This window comes from Parasteatoda tepidariorum, chromosome 2, assembly GCF_043381705.1.
Source record: "Parasteatoda tepidariorum isolate YZ-2023 chromosome 2, CAS_Ptep_4.0, whole genome shotgun sequence".
Lineage (NCBI taxonomy): Eukaryota > Metazoa > Arthropoda > Arachnida > Araneae > Theridiidae > Parasteatoda > Parasteatoda tepidariorum.
Window position 1 is genome coordinate 99,844,902 of NC_092205.1, and position 9,064 is coordinate 99,853,965.

At 25.6% G+C, this 9,064-nt stretch overlaps 1 long non-coding RNA gene across 1 annotated transcript; it reads right to left on the bottom strand.

Moving 5' to 3' along the window:
* Nucleotides 1–5,684: 5,684 nt before the first annotated feature.
* Nucleotides 5,685–8,254, bottom strand: LOC139425097 (uncharacterized). The gene is made up of 2 exons (XR_011636290.1): nt 8,034–8,254; nt 5,685–6,572 (listed from the first exon to the last, which is right to left on the bottom strand). It is a non-coding gene; the product is annotated as an uncharacterized lncRNA (long non-coding RNA).
* Between the last annotated feature and the right edge of the window lie 810 nt (nt 8,255–9,064).

Consider the following 9,064-nt stretch of genomic DNA (forward strand, 5'->3'; position numbering starts at 1 on the left):
ATTAGCTAGAAATATTGAAAGTTTACTTGAATTGACATATTATAAAATTGTAGAGAAAGTGGCAAATCGAGAAAAGCTCGGTGACTAATGCTACGGATTACTGACAAATAATGTTCAGATATTAAAATTTTAATTATTATTATTACGAAATTTGTTTTTTTTTTTAAATTTCATATCTAAAGTAAATAAAAGCTAAGAAATTCGTTAATGGAGGGATTTTATTAAATGTTTTTCTTTTTAATTATGTTGTCCCTTGTATCATAGAATTGCTCATAAGGTAGTAATTACCAACAATAAAAGAATACAGTAAGATGAGTACTGTTATAAAACAATTATTAATTTATATGCTGTACACTACTGGAGATTAGTATTTTACAAATCAAAATCCATAAAGTACCTTTTTGATTAATGTTATAACAGGAAGCTTAAAAAATATAAAAATTAGACCCTTAATGCTTTGAAAAAACCTGAAATGTTTTTTTTTTTTTGAGGAGGTTTGCAAAACCTGTGTTTAGTTTTGTCTGTAACTTAAATAAACTTTCATGGTGTTTTAAAAAATCAATAAATAGGAATGTGTTTAATTTCTTCAAATGAATAGAATTCAATGCTATATTTGATTTTATGTTTAAATGCATATTATACATCGTAAATTTTTTTTATAAATATTTTCCCCATATTTTTATAAGTATTGATTTGAGTGTCATTTTATTCATTAGTTTGTATTATAAATAAAATGTATTATGGATTGTGCAAATGTAATACAATCAAAACATTTTCTGTTCTTTATCAGAATGTCCGCCATTAAAAAACAGAGTGCATGCTAATCATTGATCACAAATAATTAAAAGTTATGGTTAGGGAAAAGTCTAAAATACAGCCTAATTTGAGAATTTTTTAAGGCTATATTAAAGCATTTTAAATTATTTTAACAATTTTTTAGTGTAAACAGATTGAGATTGAAACATGCTACCTTTTTACTATTTTCTCTCTGTGTAATATTTTGAAACGTAACTGATATGAAATGTAATATTTTTTTGATTGTCACACAAATGTAATATTTTTTTGATTGTTTTATTTTATTTTTCTTAAATTTTTCAGAAATGCAAGAAGAAATGGCCCCTGCCATTAGTGGTTACCGATTGAAGCAAACACAAAAAAGAAAATTCCCTGCTTGGGTTACCAACATAGTAGCTGGGATTGAAAGAAGGCATCGAGAGAAGATAGAAATTTGTAACAACACTTTGTATCGAAAATAATTGAAAAATGATTTAACACCTTATTTTAAAATCTTGCTACAGACTTCTCTTCTTTCAACAATTTCTGTGTTTAAATGTTTTATTATTTGCTACCCCATTTTTAATTTGGTGCTTTCCAAAAACACTTTTTCATCAAACTTCTTAAAAAATTTAATACAAATAACTAACTTATCCAAACATAAGATTTCTTTCTTCTATATGAGTCATTCGATTGCAAAACTTGTTTAAATTATATTGAATTTTTCTGCTAAATTTTATATGTAGAAAAAATTACATTTTTTAAGTAATTTATCCAGCTGACTACTTGAAATTTGTATGAAAGTTTATAATAAAAGTTAAAATTTCATTTTGACGGNTTTCTTTAAATTTGAGTCATCATTCCTTCTGAAAATGTGAGCTGCCCAGTTCATTCGATTTATTTTAATGAATTTCACAATATCTGGCTCTCTGTAGATTTTATACAGTTCAGTATTATATCGTCTTCTCCAGGAATTATTTATTTTTATCCCACCAAGGATGGCCCTCAAAACTTTTCTCTCAAAAATGGCAATTTTATTTTCACCAGCTTGAGTTAGGTTCCAGGTCTCAGAGCCATAGGTAAGTATTGGCCTAATTAATGTTTTATAGAGTAAAAGTTTTGTATTTTTTGATAAAAGAGAGGATTTGAAAAAACGTTTTAAACCATAAAAAGCTTTATTTGAACAAATTAGACGACTCCGAATCTCATTGTCTATGTTATTGTCGGCAGTAACTATTGAACCAAGGTAAGTAAAATTCTGAACAGTCTGAAACCTGTGGGAACCAATCTCCAGATAGGATTCACTAGAATTTAATTTAGCAAGTACAGGCATGTATTTGGTCTTATCGGTATTGATGATTAGTCCCATATCCCTAGTATTCAAGTCCCATATCCCTAGGTTTCAATTCAAGTAAAAATAAATGAAAACGTTGAAGAGGAATAATTAGTTTTGCTTTTGGATTATTCATTCAACATAATAACCCATTTGTTATTCACCCATATCAGTTTAAATATTAAAGCTATTACTAGAAATCTTTTCATCACTGCACACAATTATATCTACAAAAAGGAGTGCTTTCTAATATTGTATCAATGTAGCTAAAGCAAAAAAATTATCAATACAATAGTGTGAGGAGCACTTAAAAAATAAAAAAAGCAATCCTTTTTGCAGACATAATCATGTGAGCTGATGAAGAAATATCTTCCTTTCTTCCAGATTTTTATTATTATATTTTTTTAATAATGTTAATAATTTTCTTTTTCTCTTTTTTCATTATTTTGTAATTTTTTCCATGTTTTCCGTTGTTGATTTGTATTGTATTTTGATCTTATTTTACGAGTTCTATATACTTGCAACTTATGCTCAGTATTGAAACCTATTGATTTACTTATTGTGCTTTATATATATATACACACATGCAAAAACTGCTGAGAATAATTAAATAGCAAGAAAACAAATTAAGTGATATATACTACCTGCCAGCACATATGAATATGTCCATAAATTGAGTGCTTTTTAATATTGTATTAATATAGCCAGAACAAAATATGTTTTAATATATTTTGCTATATTACACAATATTAAAAAGCACTCTAAATTACGGATATAATCATGTGAGCTGGCAGGGAATTTATACGACTTAAATATTTTGTTTTCTTGCTTTTTAATTTTTTTTAAATAATTAAAACAAATGTAAAAGAATTTTTAAAATAAATATAATTATTTTTGGCAGTTGTTTTACTCATTTAATTTTTTTTCTTTCCTTGTTCTCTTTGTATTTTTATCACATTATATAGCTTCTATGTACTTACAGCTTTTAGATTTTCTTATTTAAGCATCAATAAAACTAGCTTTGTTTCGGTGGCATAATTGTTAGTATCAACATTCTGAACATTATTAAGATTATATTTGACTTCACATGTTTTTATCATATAAAATATAAAATTCTCTTCTATTTAATTAAAATTAGTTTTGTATTTTAAAGCACTTAATTATCTTAGCTTTAAGGAAGAATTGTATTTAATTCTTGTATATAGTTAACTATTAAACATTTTATAATCCTTTTTGTTTTGAATATTGTGTACTTTCATTTGCAAAAAAAAAAAATTTTTTTTTTGTATATTCAATTTTGTTTAATGACTCTGTTTTCTAACTCTCCTTTCTTTTTATTTTTAAGCTTAAAAATTGCCTGTCTTCTGTAGCAATGCTTAAATTTTTTTTATATCTTGCTTAATAGAGTTAAAAAATTTCTGTTTTCTATGTAATTTATTTATTGTACTGTTTTTTTTTATATTATTATTTTCAATTTGAAAATTTCTTAATATTTTAATTATTAATTTTATTATTGTAAATATTTAAGGAAATCTTTCTTAAGCTGTTGTAACCATTTTGGTATGTTATGTTTAAATGCTCTTACCCTTTTATGCTATAAAGTTATATATATTTACACCAGATATCTGCAGCATTTTTTATTTTAAAACTTGTACTTTGTCTTTTACCAACTTAAAAATGAGCCTTTAATTTAAGTAAAAAAATAAAAACTTTTAGAGCCACTCCTTTACTATAATTTGTTTTAACCTCCAACATTCTGAGCATTAATTTAAAAAAAATTTTGTTACAACTATTTTCAATCCTTCTTCTAAGTTTACTGAATAATTTTTTCCATTCTTGCATTTATATTTGTTAAACATTTAATGATTCACTATGTTCTATATTTTTCCTGTTATTGTTGCTAATAAATTATAATTTTTAATAAAATTTTTAATTTTAATATGCATGATTTTTCTTCATCTTTTTCATTTATTTTATTTAATTTTTTCCATATTTTTCATGATCAATTGTGTTTGGAGGTTTTCTTAATACAAAATCACTGAAACAGTTTCTCCAAATAACCTTGGATTTTCTTTATTTAAAGTAAATTACATTCAAGTCCAACAAAACAATGTTCAAGTTACAATTAAATTTATTTAGGGATATTTGCAGAACTAAAAATATATTTTAAAAATATCATATACATTAGCTTAATTCAAACTAGTTTTAGAAAAATTTTCAAAAATAGTTATTTTTTTAAGGCATTGAGAAATGATATCCTCTTTGCATTTTTTTATTTGCCTATTTTTTCAAAAAGTTTTGTTTAGTGTGAAATTTTTAGTATAGTTTTTTGTTTAGATTATAAAAATTCAAAGACTTTTTTTAAAAGAACTACATTATTTTAAAGTATAATTTATCATATGCAATATTTCTAAAAAATATAGGTCTGATATTTGAAACAAACTTTAAAATTTATGAAGTTACAAAATGTTATACTTAGAAATGGTAATTTTAAATTTAATTATTTGATATCAATATTAAACAAATATAAAGCAAAGACTTGAATAAATGAAGGGAATAATTAGTTTAAATGAATAAAATAGTACCTTTTATAAAAATGCAACGAGATTTAAATGTTTCAAATACAACATAGAATATTTGTTAATTTATTGTCTTGCTGTTTTAAATAATAATTAAAGAATAATCAATGAAGCTTATTATAATATGGTTTAACAACATAATTTATTAGCAAATAAGTATTTATTGTATGAAAATTAGTTTTTCTTCTTGAATTTTACAGATTTTTAATTACGAAATATTAATTGGCATTTCGTCAGCACTCTTAAAGCTAACTTTTATCTACACTGTAAAAAATTTCGGCTATGTTGCTCCAAACATTGGTATTCATTTGCTGGCTACATAAATTGGTGCTTTCACTAGCTCCAAACAACGAGAGAAGGTTGGACCAAAATAATGGTATTTTGAAAGCACCTAAAAGCAGCTAAAGGTTGCCCCAAAAATAAGTGTTTTGAAGGAAATTAAAAGAGAGAAAGGTTGCACCATTATTAGTAAATATTTGTTAAAGAAAGAGAAGATAATTTAAATCAAATTATAAATTAATTATTTAAATCGATAAAAATTAAAAAAAGAACTATTTTTATTTAAGATGTGCTATGTAATATATATATATTTATATAATTATTTTATATAATTTTTTTTTCTTTCTTTAAGTTGATATGTGTAAAATTAAAATTCTTTTATACATTTCATTCGTTAAAGCACCAACAGACGCTATATAGTTAGTACCACTAATGTTTTAAAGAGAAAATAAAAAAGAATTTTAATTTTTGGCTGAAGCAAATTCTTATTACTATGTATTTTTAAATTTTTTTATTATTTAAAAATGAAAATATTACTTTCACAAATAAAAATTTATATAAAAGAGTGGACAAATATTGGATTAGTCAACCCCCAATCTCTAATTAAGGACACATTCCAATATTAATTACATTGGTGTATAGAAATAATAAATTTGAAGTAAATAAAGGAATGTAAAAATAATGACATAACTTAGAAATAGTAACAAAAAATATCCAGATCAATATTCAAACTTAATTTATTCATTTGCAATTACTTTGTTTGTATACATAGAGGAAATATAATAATTTTTATGCAAAATCTTAAAATTTAAATATGTTATACTTTTTATACATATCAGAGCATTCATTAAAAAAATACAAACTATTCTCTCAAGAATATGATAGATAGTATGTTTTTGTTACTAAGAGAGTGCATTCAATTCAAACTTATTTTTAATTTGCAGTAATTTAAAATAAAAATTATGTTAGCATATGCCTCAATGTTTATTCCAAAATTCAGTTTTGAAATTTGGGATCATCTGAAAAATATTTTAATAAGGTACTAAATTTCTTGATATACTCTGCCTCATCTGAATTAAAATTTACAATAAAACTTTTTTTACAAACATAATTTATGACTTGATAAAAAATTAAAATTTAGCTCAGTTTGGAAAAAATTACTGTCATTCTTTTACAAATTAGTAAATGGTGGTGAGTATTTGAGAAAAAGCAATATTTTTATTCTATATTCATTATTATAGATTTTCTGGTGCTATTACTTTAACTACATCACATTTTTCAGTGGATAACTCTTTATGTAACGAACACAACAAGATTTAAAAAGATTACACACAAATAAAACTTTGCAGTCTTTTCACAAAATAATACTTGTTTTGCCAAACACAGGTTCTTCATTCTCAAAACTTGAAACTATACACATTCCTTGTTTGTAAGCTGTTCTTGAAACTAGAACTTCTCAAGTTTGCAAAAACTGTTTATAACCTTCTAGAATTCTGGTAATTTCAGCAGAATAAATATTTTTATCAATAGGTTTGACACTGGTTATAACGATATTTTTCCTTAGCCTCTTTCTTGACTAAGGCATTGAAGTTGTTGGTGCCTTTGTGCTAATGAAAGAAGATAATAAATTCTGTAATTTATGCTAATAAAATGTATAAGAAATGAAAGAACTTAAAATTTGCATCCTTGCATTTTTTTAAAACATAGAAATATCAATCAAAGTAAGTCATATTTTAATTGCAATTTTTAAAAGGCAATATTACAAAAAAATTGAGAAATTGTTGTTCTTATGTGGAAAAAAAATGTTAAAATATTTCTCTATCTGAAAAATATTTCGAGACCAAGTATTTATTCGGTTGAGGGGGGTCGATATTTTTATTTTAAGCCTCCTTTCACCCACAAAAATCCTGGAAAGGAAGGTTCTGATGTTTAAAATATTATTTTATTTTATTTATTTTTGCTGATAAAATGTGCCTAAGCACCTAAGTAGAATTTCTCCTCATGAGAAATTGCGAATTGAATTTTATGCAGAGCAATCCCGCAAAAAAATTGCAGAAGGAACTGTCAACTTTTAAAATATAAAATGAGCAACATCATAATTACTTGGATAGATCAAAGAGTTTGTGTTAAGTCTAAGAGGGCGGGATATGGCAGCTAATAAACACACAAGCGGTATTCATATTGATGGCATTAAAACTCCACATGTATACTGTTAGAGAGGATTATCTTTTTTACTAAATTTCTTTTGTTTCATGGAAGCAGATATATTTAAGAATAAAAAAAAATTACTTTTGTAATTAAAAATAGCTTTTCAAAAAAATTACTTTTATTTAAAAAAAAAACTGTTAATATTGTAAAGAATACTTATGACCGTTTTCATGATCAATGAAAACATTTGAATTCATGTTTATGTTGACTTCCCCCACACCCAAAATACTAATGTGGGCTAAAGTAATATACATAAATCTACAAAAAAAAAAAAAAGATTGCATAGAAAAATAATTATCGAAAGCAAAGTATTACGAGCATCTAAGTATTTTTTTTTTATTTATATTCAATAAAAAGAATTTCATTAACTTTTTGAAACCGATATTTTATTTCATTTAAAATTTGTTTCCCTTAGTTAAAAAATATTAAAAAGAAAATCTGTTTTTTTTTTTTTCTTTTNTTTTTTTTTTTTTTTTTTAAATCAATAAGAAATCAGCTTATTTCTAAATGCTATAAAAAATCTTATTCTTGACAGTATTTTGATCAAAATTTCAATAAGATTCTTGGCGAATAAAAAAAATGTAGCACTTTGTTTTCTTAACGCCAATATTGACCACTTTATTTCCTACTTAGTGCACCCAGCCAACCTAAGGAAACCCAGTTTCCATAACAACGGCTTGAGGTGAAACGGAGTATAATTGCTTTGAAAATTTTACTACAAAAGCATTAAAGAATGCCATAGACAAAAATTCGTGTAATAATGTGACATTACAAACGAAAATGAGCAATATCGAACATGAAAATCAAAACAGTAGCATAGATATTGATAAAAAGTTTCAATCCTAACAGAAAGTACTTACTATTATAATTTTTTTTTGTTCGGTAGAATGCAATTAAAACACGGACCTAGAAAATTTTCACCAGCCGTAAATTTGTCGGAAAGCTAAGCTGCTTATAATTGCCGTTGTGGGGGAAAAGACCATTTGAGAATGCCAACCTTAGTGTATCAAAAGATACCTCAAGATAGAATCAAGTTAGCATGTCTTGTATACTAGTGAATTAATAATTTAATAATCGTAGTGGTAGTTTCGCCATAATACTCCCCCACCAGAATTTTATCAGGAATAGAATTCGATGAACGGATACCACTAGTTGCTGTACTTGTGAAAGACCAGGAGAGCTGGATTAAGGTCACCAGGTTTTTTTGAGTGGTGAATGTGAGAGGTGTATTAACTTCACGGTTGTAGTCGCTCCTATGTTGCATTTAGCAGTCGAGTGTATGCAGGCTGACGTTGTGTATGATCGAGACGAGACTGAGTCACCAATGTGGGAGAAAAGACCATTAGACAATGCCAACCTTAATGTATCAAAAGGTACCTCGTGATTGAATCAAGTTAGCATGTCTTATATACTAGTGAATTGATGTTTAATAATCATAGTGGTAGTTTCGCCACACCGTATTTACAGTCACAGTTAAAGCTTGTGCCTCTCATTGTATGAAAGTTTGATGCAATCGATTGCGCCATGAATGTATTTCTCGATCATATTTACCAATTTATGGTGCAACCTAAATAAAACAATTTTTCATTAAACCAATTTAGGGTGCAATTAGCAACTTTGCACCAAAGATTGGGTAAACATTTTCCGAGTTTTTTTTACAGTGTACTTAATTGTTGAAAGAAATACTAGACACAATAGCGAATAGATAAATAACTATTTTTCAAACAGCAATATATGAGGCAAAATTATGGTTCTTTATGCCTCTCCAAGAGCGAAAAATGAGTTAATATATCTGGAAAAAATAAGTATTTATTTACATCTAAAATAAGATAGTTTAAAACTGAAATATATTCACATTTCAAAGACTTATTAAATTTCTAGTTTTGTAAAT